The sequence below is a fragment of the Acomys minous genome (genome assembly GCF_964271855.1).
Source record: "Acomys minous genome assembly, chromosome: 8".
Lineage (NCBI taxonomy): Eukaryota > Metazoa > Chordata > Mammalia > Rodentia > Muridae > Acomys > Acomys minous.
The window spans coordinates 83,367,375-83,380,017 of NC_140489.1; the positions used below are offsets into that span (position 1 = coordinate 83,367,375).

General features: G+C 47.7%; 1 pseudogene across 1 annotated transcript; it reads left to right on the forward strand.

Moving 5' to 3' along the window:
- Positions 1-703: 703 nt before the first annotated feature.
- LOC311604125 (large ribosomal subunit protein eL8-like) lies at positions 704-6,431 on the forward strand (annotated as a pseudogene). Its single transcript has 3 exons — positions 704-818; positions 1,771-1,801; positions 5,525-6,431. The product of its transcript is annotated as a large ribosomal subunit protein eL8-like (transcript).
- The last annotated feature ends 6,212 nt before the right edge of the window (positions 6,432-12,643 follow it).

Here is a 12,643-nt window from a genome sequence, read left to right on the forward strand (position 1 = left end):
GTTGAAGTCACCTACCAGCACATACATGATGATCACAGGATTCCAAACTGATAAGGTTGGGGCTCCCCAACTATCAAGATGGCCACCCTTGCATCAGTCAAAGCAAGGCCAATGGCTAGGCCACGGTCAGGAGACTCAGAGTCAGCAGTCCCAATGTATACCTTGACCTTCTACCCTACCGCACATCAGACAAGAAGGACCAGGGAGAATATGACCCACATCAGACAACAGGGCCTGTCCTGTTGCTACTCCCTTCTCATCTAGCCTACAATACCCACTAAAAACCCAGTGTTCCTTTGTTTTAACATTTTTTCCACTTTAAAAAGTGTTTGTTTGTTTGTTTGTTTTGAAACAGAGTCTTGCTCTGTGGCACAGGCTGGCCTTGAACTCATAATACGTCTCCTGCTTTAGCCTCCCAAATGGAAGGATTGCAGGTGCACCACCACACCTGGCTACTGCCGTTCATTTTTAAACCGTTAGAATAAATATAAGCATGCAGCTGTTGTCTTCATGGTTGCTAAAGAATCCCTTGCTACTCAGACACTTGGATACAAAATCCCAAGATTCCCTCTGAGGTCATGAACACCACGTAAAGTTCCTGACATGTCCCACCAAAAGCAGAACTAAAGAGCAGGGAAGGAGCAGCCAGTGCCATTCTCCCTCTACGCAGGAACGGTTCTCAGTTTGCCTGTGATTTTCCACAATGAGGACATCTAGGTGGTCCCCACTTACGGGTGAGTCTAAGTCTCTCTCCTCCACACTCCTTCACGAAAAAGACATTCAGACATCAGAAGCAAGTGATGACTCTGTCCTTGTGGGTAAGTCTCTGGTGTCCGCTAAACTCCCCTGTGAGAGACCAAGAACCAACTGGGTGGGCACAAAACACTGAATCTGGAGCCATTGATCTTGTGACTCACTGAGCCAAGTGGTGGCCTCTGACTTCCTGTAAGTGCAACCACAAATACCTGCCAGGAATAGACCATGAGGCAGCCAGCCAGAATAAATGTGGTTTCTTATGTAAAGATGATACAAGAGAAATACCTTCGAGCAGAAACAAGGCTTCTGAGAACCATGCCAGGTCCTGCCTTTCAAGCCATCCAGACCTGTCATCTGCCAGACTCTGCTCACCAAGAGAAACTGTAAACAGATACACATATGCTTAGCAGCCACCTAACCCTTACATCCTCACTTCTGGGTGACTGTTCCTCTGACTCCTCCTCAGTAAACACCTCTACCCATAGCCCTGCCTTCTACCCACCCAGTCTAAGGCCTCTTGACCTCAGTGCAAAGGCTTGGCTACCAGGGATCGGATTTTCTCTTGCTCATCCCCTAGGTCCACTGCAGGGGAGATCTCCTGATACCCTGCAGTGCTCCAGACCCCATAGTGAGTGAGTAATCCACAGGGAGGCAATCCACATACAGAGAAAGAGCTGCCCCAGACTTGGGGATCATAGTGGAAGCAGCAAAAAGAGAAATACGGGCTGCAGGGTTTCTGCAGGAGAAGGGCTGGAGAAGGAGTGTGGCAAAGCAGATCCAGCTGCTGGGGGAGTCAACGCGCAGAGCGTGACAGAGTATGTGGAGCCTTCTACAGAACCGTGGTCCACACACCACTGCCGAGCGCACAGAATATGTGACATCGAACTAAACTGTTTCTAATAACATTCTTAAAGCAGCTCGTTCCAATTTATCTGGAGTGTGTGACTGCCCAGAGGCTCACGCTGACGGCCCCTGTCCCATGTGCATGTCATGTTTTATGGGACTTCTCCACAGTCTGTTTCACAGTGATCATTAAGGCCATCAGGTATGAATAGGACATTGCTCCAGGAGAGAGTGTTTCCAGTCCTTACTGAGATATTTGTCCACCATGCCACCCCTTGCCCATTCCTTATAAGGTCACAGTGTGCTACAAATACTGTTCTCCGTGCCTCTTTGTCCAAAGTCAGCCTTGCTCTCATCTCTGGTGCTTTCCCCTAGACAGCACTTGGTCATGGAGCTGTCATGGTACTGTGACTTTCCCAACTGAGCTTCAGGCTTCCACCCACCAAATGGCAGTGGCATATCCAGGCCATGAAAACCAAGTATGTCTCCAGAATTTGCCCTGTTCTCTATAGAGACACCCTGGCTGGGAAGTACTGAACAGCCAAGGCTTATATGGTCTTGGACACAGTCAGCAGGAAGATGATGGGCAGGAGGTTTCCATGTTTTCAGTAATTAAAAACAAAGCAAAACAACAATAACAACAACAAAAACAAAGCAGTTTCTGAATCCCAAGGACTAGTTGATAAAGGTGCATTTTGGGGGGCTTTAAACCAGAAATCTGCTGAGCTCTGCAGATAAATCTCAGGGAATCTACCAAAAACAAAACAAACAAACAAACAAACAAAAAACCAACCAGACCTGGGGGCTGCAGAGATGCCGCAGAAACTGAGAGTGCCTACTGCTCTTCTAGTGGACCCATGTTTGTTCCCAGCAAACATCAATTACTCCATTTCCATGGGATCCAATGTCCTCTTCCGGTCACTGCATGTACTTGGTGCATATATGCTTATGCAGTCACACCTTGTACCCATGAAAATAAAGAAGTAAAGATGGTGAATACAAAGAACAGACTCCACAAACAAGCATCACCCATCAGTAGGGTTCCGGGGGATTGTGAGGCAGGGGAAGTGTAGCCCTAGGCATCAGGTGGTAGGCTAGAGTGGTTCTTCCACATCTGACTATAGAACAGGCTGAAATGCTCAGGGAGGGGACATCCCAGTCTCAGCATTAAGCAGAGAGCAACTCAACAAAGTTCTCTCCATCCCTGCCTCCTGATCTGCCCTCGTGTGTTGGGCCCTCAGAATGGGAAAGTCACAGTAGTGTGTCCATGGCAGCACTAGAATAAAAAGAAGGAGGCATGTGGATGCCTGTGTTCTCTGGTCTTCAGGAAATCATTTTCATGCAGCACTCCCAAAACCAATCAAGCTAACTCCTCTTGGCCAAACAGTGCTACAAATGAGTGTCTGGACACTCCTGGCAAAGGGGGGGGGGGGGCGGGAAGAAGTTGATGCGCCCAGCTTAAGATATAATGACTCCTTAGAGTCCAGTTTCCACACAGGAAGGTTTGACTCCACTCCTGAGCTTATCAGGGTACCCTGAGTAAAGAAGGACCAGGAGAGCAGCAATACACTTGGCACTATATCATAGAAACTAGCCCTGGAAAGCCTGCCAGCACAAGGCTCACACATTCCCAGACTGCACAGGGATCTCTGTTCCAAGAGGGAACACATAGGATCCCACTGCACCCCCATGCACTCTAGTTCACCACCCAAGGATCTTCAGAGGCCTCCACTGAGGGTGCACACAGGCTGAGGTGGGTATGGCACAAAAGGCCAGCATCCTCAGAGGCTCAGGTCAACTCCACAAGACCAAGTGCCTTTCTCTATTGCTGATCAGCAGCTTATCTGTCATCTCAAGCATGGGAACTATGTGGCCACATCACATGCTGATTGGACTCCAAATAATAGCTGATTTTGAATGAAAACGGTCTCGTTGTTTTTAAAGGAAGAAATACTATTAATCTGGACAATGAGCATTAGATCAGAATTCTTGGTAAATATTTAGATTGAGTGTCTGGGGGAAGAAAGAGGCCAAGTTAGTTATAATTAATCATGGATAGCTCATTACTTCGCATGCATCTTACTAGAGAGCCATTGGGTGAAGGACCCTGCCAGGCCCAGACTCTAAGCCAAGCTTACTTGAAGAAGGAGGCATGCCCTCTCGTTCTGACAAATATAAGTTCAGTGCAGGCACTCTCTCAGAAGCCCCCCTCAGAGGGTCAGAGTCAGGGGTGGGTTGCAATTCATTCTGAGACTCAGAACAGGATCAAAGGGTTAGGATTGCAGTCGCCAGAGAGTCTCCCACAGTCCTTGAGTCTTTGGGAGGACCACACAAATGCAGAACCTTGGAACCTCTCCCACTGCGGGAGGAAGCACCAGTTGGCATCATGGCAGGGCACTGGCCATCCTTCAGAGAGAAGGATCTAATTTAGTAAATATGTGAGTGATGAATCTGAAAGGAGATGCAACCAGTGACCAGCAGGAACTGTATTCAGACACCCACATGCATAGAAAAAGTACAGAATCCTGCAGGCGGTGAGCACTGAGTGAAAGATGCATCCCTGTCTCCACAGATGGGGGCTCCCACATGAGTGTAGCTGCTGCCTCAGGAGACAGTGAGAGTTAGAAAACAAGTTTCTTTTGGGAACTGCAGTCCTATGTCGTGGAAGGTACCCACGTCCATTGCCTGTACGCCACCTTGGCTTATTCCTTATGCCCTTCCCAACCCCTTTGTCCTCCCCAACTCTCTGTTGTGCACATCCCTGCAGCCTCCCTTAGGTTATCTCCAGGCCCCAGCGTCTTGCAACACATGAGTCTCTGGGGGACGTTTCACATTCAAACCACAGGAAGGGCTGGGCAATCCCACAGGGGATAAAACACCTGCTATATAAATGTGAGGCCTGGAAGTTCAGAGTACCAAAAGCTATGTAAACGCCAGGAGAGGTGTCTCCCATGAACCCCTAGTATTCAGAAAACAGGGATTACCCTTCCCAAAGTGGAGGCCTCATCCAGTCAGTCCACTTCGCCTCTTACTGACAGCACACCACAGCCTAGGTAACCCTATAAAGAAAGGTTTGACAGCCCCTTGGGTGGGGCCTAGTGGCACTCAGAGGAAGGACAGCAGGCTACCAAGAAGATACTTGATACCCTATGAGCATGTACAGGGGGAGGAGGTCCCCCTCAGTCACAGTCATAGAGGAGGGGAGTAGGGGAAAAGCAGAAGGGATGGAAGAATGGGAGGATACAAGGGATGGAATAACTATTGAGACGTAATATAAATGAATTAATTTTAAAAAGTGAAAAAATAGAATACCAGAAATCACAAAGAATTAAAATTACCCATATTTATATTATGAAGGGGTTTTTAAAAAAAGAAACAAGGTCTGACTTGCAGTTCTAGAGGTGAAAAGCAAGGGTCATGTCTGGTAACTGCAAAGTCTCAAGGATGATGAGGAACTGAGAGCTTACACATACCTTCTGGTCTCTTTCTCTCACCTTTCCTATAAAACTACCAGAACTCAGTCATTGGCACCAATCTAATGACCCAAGCTCATTCACTCCCACGGCTGCCATATAGATACCACTATGAAGTGAATTCCACTTTCCATACCTCACAGTAGAGGCTGAACTCTGAGACAAATTTCAGATGCAAACCATGGCACAGTTGAAGGCCTGCACAGAACAATGTCGCAGGTCCCTGGAACAAGAGGGATGGCATATCAGATGACCTGACCTGGCCTGCAGCCTTGGTCCTTCTGCCAGGCCACCCAGAGCACAGTGGACTTGCCCATCTGCATACAGATTTCTAGAGTGAATCTCTCTCCAGGTACAGAGGCCTTTCAACCCAATCAAGCTTTGTTAGGCTATAAATATCATAAACTGAAAATTCGGGGCATACAACTGACTTATTGTCCACTGTATCTTAGCCTCTCCTGCTCTAATCAAAATACTCAGCACTGCAGCCGCTTACATATTACCCACAATTCCCTTTTTTTTCTCTCTCCTCTAGCCCAGCAAGACGCCCAAGGGAAAGAAGGCCAAGGGGAAGAAGGTGGCCGCAGCCCCTGCCGCAGTGAAGAAACAGGAGGCCAAGAAAGTGGTCAATCCTTCTTTGAGAAGAGGCCTAAGAACTTTGTCATTGGGCAAGAGATCCAGCCTAAAAGAAATCTCGCTCACTTGCTTCGCTAAATGGCCCCGCTATATCAGGCCACAGCGGCAACAAGCCATCCTCTATAAGCGGCTCAAAGTGCCTCCTGCCATTAACCAGTTCACCCAGGCCCTGGACCGGCAAACAGCTACCCAGTTGTTTAAGCTTGTCCACAAGTACAGACCAGAGACAAAGCAGGAGAAGAGGCAAAGGCCACTGACGCGTGCTGAGAAGAAAGCTGCTGGCAAAGGGGACGTCCCAACTAAGAGACCCATCCTTTGAGCAGGGGTCAATACAGTCACCACCTTCGTGGAGAACAAGAAGACTCTGCTGGTGGTGATTGCGCATGACATAGACCCCATTGAGCTGGTGGTCTTCCTACCTGCCCTATGCTGAGAGGTAAGGGCCCCTATTGCATCATCAAGGGAAAGGCCAGGCTGGGGCGGCTGGTCCACAGGAAGATTCGCAACATTGTTGCCTTCACACAGGTTAACTCGGAAGACAAGGGTGCTCTGGCTAAGCTGGTGGAAGCTCTTAGCACCAATTACAACAACAGATACAATGAGATCCGTTGCCCCTGGGGAGGCAAAGTCCTGGGTCCTAAATCTGTAGCTTCCATTGCCAAGCTAGAAAAGGCAAAGGCTAAAGAGGCAAAGGCTAAAGAACGTGCCACTAAACTGGGTTAAATGTACATTATTAAGTTTTCTGTACATAAATATAATTATAAAATTAAAAAAAAAAAAAACACCCAGCTTAGCCTAAGTTGAGGAAACTCACAGAGTTGATGATGTAAGGTTGTGTGCCGAGACGAAAAGGAAGAACCAAGCAGCTGTGCGGGTACACTTTCACACCATCTCAGCCCAAAGCCCATCAAGCCAAGGATGAACCACGTGTTTGTGCACACATCCTACCCGTTCTGTTTCTCTGGAGTCCCACTTCCTAAACTCCCCATTATTCCCCCAGCACCAACCATTCAGTGACCACAACACGAGCATGTGTGTAGTTTGTAGGACAGTGAGAATAGGCTGACTTGCTCTGTCTGTCTTGGTGCCCACTGTCTCTCTGGCCATCACTGCACCTGACTGGCCTCCAGCCTTCCTCTGCACCCCAACCTGTCCTCACTTCCATTTTTACATGGGGGCAGACATGACAGGTAAGTGCTTAAGGCTTCGCTCCTCACTTTCAGTGCAGAAGCAGTCACTTTCTGAGCACAACAGACCCTAGGTCAGTGGTTCTCAACCTTCCTGATGCTAGGGCTCTCTAGTACAGTTCTTCATGTTGTGGTGACTCCCCAAGCATAAAATGACTTTGTTGCTACTTCATAACTGTAAATTTTATACTGTTACAAATCATAATGTAAATGTCTGCTAGGCAGGCTATCTGATATGCAAGCCCTGTGAAAGACTCATTGGCTCCACAAAGGGGTCATGACCCACAGGTTGAGAACCGCTGTTCTAGATGGAATCCAACACGAGAAGGAACAGAAGGGAGCACGCCCAGCAAAAAGGTCAGAGTGTCCTACTGGGGCCTCAAAACTGCTTCCATAGACAGTGGAAGAGATGCTTGCTGTGCCCCTGAGGGTCATGGAGCATCAGCAGGCTCTCCTACAATAGTGTCTCTATCTCATTCTGCAGGTGGAAGCATCTCCATTCAGCCTTCTTGCTTTGAGAACTTAGTGAGTCCATGAACACAGACACTTTGCCGGTGTGAAGAATCTCAGCAGTGTGGTGGGCTCATGTCAGCGTGTCAGCTTGCCAGTCCCTGAGGAATGAGACTCAGAAGGAGGTGATAATTAGCTCTGCGCCTGAAGACACTTAAAAACCTGATGCATAGGTGCTCACAAAAGTGAGCACGGAGCAGCACGGGTGAGAGACCAGGGTGGATAGAACCTGGGTATGTCGCGTGAGGCTTGTCTTGGGCATCTGTTGTTTCTCTTCCTTTCTGGCCCACCTTAGCACGGAGCCGATGGAGAGATCTGGTGCTCCATTCTGCTCTAGAGAGGACGCCTGGAGAGCTGTGAATACCTGCCTGCCGCCAAGTGAGAGAACGAACGGAGAGGTGTGAACGTCTAGGACAGACTTGGCTCAGCAGCACAATCCTGATGAAGCTCCTCACAGTTCCCGCTGTCCCCAGTGCCAATGCCTGTAGTCTTGGTGGGCGTCCTCCAGAGGGACAGGGGACAGGGGGACAGATGGTGCTTAGGACACTCACAGAAGACTGTGTTTCCACGTTCTTAGCTTCCTCCTGATTTTCTGTGGGAAGGGTTATTTCTCTTCTTGGAGAGTGTCATCTGACCCTGAACTTCATAGGCAATGTCTGTTTCCAGGCCACATGGCTCCAGAAGGGTAGAGCCACACTCCTGGGTGGGGGGGGGGGTGTACAGAATCACAGCAAAGGAAGATGGTATGAACAGATAGGTGACTTGAATATTATCCAGGCTCTGGACAAGAACAAGCCGCCTATGCTGCACAAGGAATGCTCAACCTCCAGAGAGGCAGCAGCTGGCCTGCTGGGTGTAAACAGATTCAGCCATACTCACCCTGATGGGCCCTTATTCACATAATATACATAGCAAGGCCTCCCTGAATTTTGCCCAGTGACACAATTGACTTTCCCAATTCAGTCCAGGCATCTGGTTCTACCTTTATTTATACTGATGACATTGTATAGAAACCAAATCTGGCCAGGTAAAAAGTTAACACCAACAATGAGAAGTTGCTGTTCAAACACTTATGCTCAAATTCTGGGCCTAGGGTTTAATCTGGAATGTGGGAAGAGAGACAAGCCAGTCCACTATCCCAGACACCAGTTACCCTAACTGTGCAATACAGTGATATGAGGTTTGCTGCGGGGTGAAGCGAGCCTATGTATTGAACCATGAAGCACAGTGCGATGTGCTTGCCTGGATAGTGTGGGAACACTCACTCACCCCACATCACCTGACTCCGGGGGCTAATCTTAGAATCGCCGTTTGTGTGCTGTGACAGGGTCACTCATGGTATCTGGCCACACACTAAGCCTCCTCTCCAGCCACTACATCCATTTTTGCCACGCTCCATCCATTTTGGCAGGAGCAAGGATAAAGGGACAGCTACATTTTTGCACTGATCAGCCTGTGTATTCACAGAATTAACTCTGTTCCAGTCTCGTTGAAATACCAATTGTGTTAGGAGTTATTTTGTTAACATCCTACTCTTTGGCACTTTAGGAAAGTTACCATGTCAGTGTGCATGTGCTTGTGTGCATGTGTGTATGTATATGCTTGTGTGTGCACATGTGTGTATATTCATGTGTGGGCACATTCTTACATATGTGCATTGTATGCACGTGTGCACATATGTATTTGTATACACATGAGTGCATGTGTGATAAGACTTTCTCAATGAATTAATTCTAATTCTAAATGAGCTCTGAAAACTAAAACTTCAAAGGCATTTTATGAGCTTGTAATTTTTTATGGCAACTACTGAGGTCCATGGGGAAGTGTGGCTTGTTCCCAGCACCAGGACGCCCTGCAGTGCCTCCCTGTGTAATGGGGGTATCACCAACAGAAGTAATTGCCTCTGGGTGGCACCAATGAAAGCAAAAGTCACAATCATAATGATGCCAAAGTAATTGGATTTAAACATGAAGATATTAGACAGAAAAAAAATGCCAGCAGTCCTCACTGACCACAGCACAGCTCTACCAGTCCCCTCCCTGGCACGCTCTGCAGAGGGCAGTCTAGGAAAACACACAACTCAGAGGCATCTGCCCAGGGCTGAATCTCGACCTCTATCACTTAATTAAAATGTGACTTTGAAAGTGTCACATGACCTGCACCCTGCTCCTGGTCCCTGCTTGAAAACCCGAGGTTCAGAAGGCCCATGAGGCTAGTGCACACAGGAGATTTAAACAGAAGTTACCCAATGGCACATAGTAAATACTGGCAATTGCTCCCTTGCCAAACATGGGGGAGATGTATTAGAAACAAAGTCATTGCACCTGTTGCTTTAGACCCCAAAGAAGAGGGAAACAAAAGAGATGGGGGTTTTGTATTCAGAGCAACCTCTACAATGGGTATTCTGTGAAAGAGAGGTGGGGTAGGAAGGGAAAGAGGGAGGAAAGAATGAGAAAGGAGAGTGAGGAAGGAGAGGGGGGCAGGGAGGAGGCACTGAGTTGGAGGGAATAGTCCTGCAGAGCTCCTATGGGAGACTTTTTACTTGGGCTTGAGGGCCGACTTCACCACAGGTGAATGATACACACAGGTGGCCAGGCAATGCGTGTGGATGCGTTTTCTCAGAGCACTGTAAAACGATAGGGCATGGTTACATATGGACACTATCTAGATTACATCTTAACTTCATCCATGTAGACCAAGGGTCAGCAAAGTAAGACCCGTGCCTGTGTGTACAAATCTTATAGGAACCACCCAGCTCAGGAGCTTCCACGTGAGAAGGTTTGCTAAGCTCTATTCTAAAGCTGTCACACTTCCCATTTCTATCCACAGGTAACTTAGGGTGCTAACATGCAGCCCTGAGTTAGCACAGAGATTGCTGCCTAGGCCGAAGGCTGCTAAGGAGACTGTTGCTTTCTTCCCCATTTGCTGTGATTAAAATACCCTGAGGAAATCAACTTAGGGAGAAGGAGTTGGTTTTGGCTTAGAGTCCCAAATGTTTAGAGTCCACTATATTGGAGAAGACATGGTCACAGGCAGGGGAGGCATGAAGGAAGCTGGCTGGTCATGTTGCATCTACACTCGGGAAAAGGAGAAATGTATGCGTGGATGCCTGGTGCTCACCTAGCCTTCTATATGCTTATGCAGCCCAGTCTCAAACAGAGAATGGTACCCACCACTTCCAGGTTGGGTCTTCCTACATCAATTCAGATAATGGAGACGGCCTTAGGTAGATGGTCTCTCATGAAGACCTGCTTTCCAGGCAATTCTCTGTTGTGTCAAGTTGACACTACTGTGGCTCATGAGCTATAACTCTTAGTGTCTCAGGCACACTCCCACCCATGACCTGAGTAACAAGAACACCCGCTCTCAAGACCCTCCCATCTTTCAGTCCTTGGAATGAGTAACTGAAGTTCAGGTCCTTAGGCATTCCTAATTAGTAAGCTTAATTATCACATTAACACTTACCACAGGGATTTTTTTTCACTTTTAGTCATCTTTTGTGCTGTTATTCCAATTAGTTGTGTTGGAAGACCATGAGCCTGAGCTTCAAAGAGTAACGTGCTGATTTTTGAAGTATGGTGTTTGATCACAGGATTGCCTCAGACAGTTCAGCATTTGGAATAGTATGCAGTCCTTTATGCTTATAAAAACTGGCAATAGAACCCTATCATATCTATAAGTAAGTGTTATATATACATATATATCTATATACATACATACATACATGTTTTATCTCATATCTTGGATGCCTATCAGAAGAAGTTTCTACTCATTTGTTTGGCTCCTTAAATTCCATCAGCATGTACTAAAACATAGCCCTTCACTATTCTCTCTCCCACAAATCCTAAGGATGAGGTTTTCCTGATGTTCTCTTGAACCTGCCTCATGGAGCCAGTTGGCCATTTTGACAATATGCATACAGTGTTGCAGCTGTGGGTCACACCAGGCCTCTCAGTCCTCCTTGTGTATGATTGACAGCTGTTATTTCCCCTGTGTCTGGGATAAAATATCATGATGAAAGCAGCGTAAGGAAGGTTTTTGTTTTTGGTTTTGGTTTTGGTTTTTTGGCTTACATTCAAGGATGCAGTCCATCAAGGTAGGGATTCATGGCAACAGGAGCTTGAGGCAAAAATGTTGCATTGTATACACAGTCAGGAAGCCAAGAGCAATGAATTCTGATGCTTACGTCACGTCCTCTTATACATACAGTCCCTAACGCAAGAAACGGTGCTGCCTGCATCCCAGGTGTTTTCACTTCATCACTCCTAATCGAAATCCTCCCTCAAGCATGCCTAGAGGCTAACTGCCTCACAGAGTCCCTCAAGCACGCCTAGAGGCTAACTGCCTCACAGAGTCCCGCCTCGCTGTGCCTGGAGGCTGCCCCCTCATGTGATCCCATCAACTTGACCTCTAACCCTAACCATCACAGCAGCCACCCTCCCATTGGACAACCTTCCAGCTCTGTTCATCCCATAAAAGGGACCAAGAATTGCAAGTGCATCTCTAAGTCTGCAGCTTGGGTCAACTGGGCTGAATAACAGGTTCCCATAACTCTTCAGGGTTGGCCTGACTAGGCTGAGGCACAGGCTCCCACTTGGGGAAGAGACTGAGTGGGATGAAGTCAGAGGCTGGGAGCTGAGCAACAAGACACTTCGTTTCCCAAATCACATCCTTGACAGCAAGGATGATTATCAGTAATTTCCTCCAGGCAGCAGGTTCAGAAGAGGCCTGGAGTGGAGGAAAGGTCACCCTAAGTGCAGGAAATGAACAAGGGCCTGACCCACAGGAGAAACCTAGATCCAGATCCCAAAGCCACCTTCACACCCAGTCCTGCCTTGGACCTCTCCTCTGTGCCCAGAACCTCACACTGCTTTCCCAAGTGAGCCATAGCATAACATCTGTGTCACCTGGAATTCATCTCCTTCCCTCAGAACCTGGCTTACTTGAGGACAACAGTGTAGTGCATACAGATCCTCCTCACTGTAAAAACCAAGGTGGCATTTGGGCTGCCACACAACTGAGAACTCTCCAAGAAACAAGGCGGGTGGGAGGGGGACAGTGACATTAATACAGAAGTTCATCCTAAGACCAGTGACAGTAAGTTGCCAAGATTTGACCTTTTTAAACTGTCAGCATATTTTCATATAGCTTAATCTACTTTTCTACCTCTTTGTGAACTGGAGTTTTCAGACATCACCTACTTGGTGGAGGGGGAGGGGGGAATCCTCTCTAGAGGTG